At 45.0% G+C, this 2,432-nt stretch overlaps 1 non-coding gene across 1 annotated transcript; it reads right to left on the reverse strand.

Moving 5' to 3' along the window:
- Positions 1–1,531: 1,531 nt before the first annotated feature.
- Positions 1,532–1,638, reverse strand: LOC123567322 (U6 spliceosomal RNA). Its single transcript, XR_006690242.1, has one exon. It is a non-coding gene; the product is annotated as a U6 spliceosomal RNA (small nuclear RNA).
- Positions 1,639–2,432: the final 794 nt, after the last annotated feature.

Below are 2,432 nucleotides of genomic sequence, written 5' to 3' on the forward strand. Positions count from 1 at the left end.
GTTGGAGTGCAGTGGCGCGATCTCGGCTCACTGTAAGCTCCGCCTCCTGGGTTTACGACATTCTCCTGCCTCAGCCTCCCAGGTAGCTGGGACTACAGGCGCCCGCCACCACGCCCAGCTAGTTTTTCGTATTTTTTAGTAGAGATGGGGTTTCACCATGTTAGCCAGGATGGTCTCGATCTCCTGACCTCGTGATCCGCCCGTCTCAGCCTCCCAAAGTGCTGGGATTATAGGCTTGAGCCACCACACCCGGCCTGAAATGCTCTACTTTTATAATAAAATTTATTATTATTATTATTTTATTGGGTTGTTTTTTGTTTGTTTTTTGAGATGGAGTCTCACTCTGTCACCCAGGCTGGAGTGCAGTGGCGCAATGTCAACTCACTGCAACTTCTGCCTCCTGGGTTCAAGCAATTCTCCTGCCTCAGCCTCCCCAGTAGCTGGGATTACAGGCATGTGCTACCACACCCAGCTAATTTTTGTATTTTTCGTAGAGATGGGATTTCATCATGTTGGCCAGTCTGGTCTTGAACTCCTGATCTCAGGTGATCCTCCCACTTTGGCCTCCCAAAGTGTTGGGTATGGTTTTGTTTTTGAGACAAGGTCTTGCTCTGTCACAAGTCATGGCACGATCACGGCTCACGCCTGACTGCCGTCTCTACCTCCCAGGCTCAAGTGATCCCCTGACCTCAGCCTCCTGAGTGGCTGGGACTACAGGTACACGCTACCACACCAGCTAATTTTTGTATTTTTTGTAGAGACTGGGCTTCACCATGCTACTCAGCCTGGTCTCAAACTCCTGGGCTCGAGCAATCTGCCTGTCTCGACCTCCCCAAAGTGCTGGGATTACAAGTATGAGCCACTACACCTGGACAATAAAAATTATTTTAAAAATATTTTTATCTGTAGGATGCTCTACAAGGCAAGTCTATCTGGGTCAGTTTGAGTAAGCAGTTTGAGTTCTTTATATATATATTATATATAAAGAATATATATAAAGAATATATATATAAATTGTATATATAATATATACATATATGGTTTGTTTGTTTGTTTGTTTTTTTGAGACAGGGCTTGCTCTGTTGCCCAGGCTGAACTGCAGTGGCACAATCACAGCTTATTGCAGGCTCGACCTCCCAGACTCAAGCAATCCTCCCACCCCAGCTTCTCTAGTAGTTGGGACTACAGGTGTTCATCACCACACCTGGCTAATTTTTTATTTTTTGTAAAAACATGGTCTCCCTATGTCACCCAGGCTGGTCTTGAATTCCTGGGCTCATGTGATCCTCCTGCCTCAGCCTCCCAAAGTGCTAGGATAACAGGCATGAGCCACCGCACCCAGCAAGTTTGAGTTATTAAACTACCAATGGAACTTGATGAGAGATTTGCTTAAAATTCTTCAGATTTAGGTGTATCTAGTGCTTGATGCTTCACCTTCACCCAATAACTTTATGAAATAGACTATCTGACAAGTGAAGACATTGAGGCCTCTGGACTCTAATTTTTAATTTAAAAAATTTTTATTTATTTATTTTTTACGGAACACTTCACAAATTTGTGCGTCATCCCTGTGCAGGGACCACGCTAATCTTCTCTGTACCATTCCAGTTTGAGTAGCTCTGCTGCTGAGCCAAGCACCAGAATCTAATCTTTAAGGCTTTTTCTACTACATAGATAATTGAATCCTATGGGTTCCCACAAAACTATTTATGTTCCTATCATCTGGGGTCTCAAACATATGAGGACATTTACCACACTGTATTGTAATTGTGTCCTCAAGCACAATACTACTCTAAATGTACTCTGTTGATTCTTTTTTGTTGGTTGGTTGGTTGGTTGGTTGGTTGGTTTTTGAGACGGAGTCTTGCTCTGTTGCTCAGGCTGGAGGGCAGTGTCGCGACTTCAGCTCACTGCAACCTCCGCCTCCTGGGTTCAAGCAATTCTCTCGCCTCAGCCTCCCGAGTAGCTGGTACTACAGGCACATGCCACCACACCCGGCTAATTCTTGTATTTTTAGTAGAGATGAGCTTTCACCATGTTGGTCAGGCTTGTCTCGAACTCCTGACCTCAAGTGATCCACCCGCCTCAGCCTCCCAAAGTGCTGGGATTACAGGCGCGAGTCACCGTGCCGGGCCTCTGTTGAATCTTAAACTAAAAAATTAAAATTTGTATTTTGTAGGTCTTTGAGGTTTTAAATTTTTATTTTTCTGGTAATTTATTTTATCGTATTTTACGGCAGCATTTTACCTGCAACATTTGGACAATTTAAAAAACCAGTACTTTAGCACTCTGAGAGGCACTGGGCTGCCAGAGAAAGAGTTGTCTAAACTGAGGAAGGTAGCCAGCTGTGGTGGCTCACGCCTGGAATCCCAGCACTTTGGGAGGCCAAGGTGGCAGATTGCTTGGGCCCAGGAGTTCGAGACCAGCCTGGG

The sequence above is a fragment of the Macaca fascicularis genome, chromosome 10, assembly GCF_037993035.2.
Source record: "Macaca fascicularis isolate 582-1 chromosome 10, T2T-MFA8v1.1".
NCBI lineage: Eukaryota > Metazoa > Chordata > Mammalia > Primates > Cercopithecidae > Macaca > Macaca fascicularis.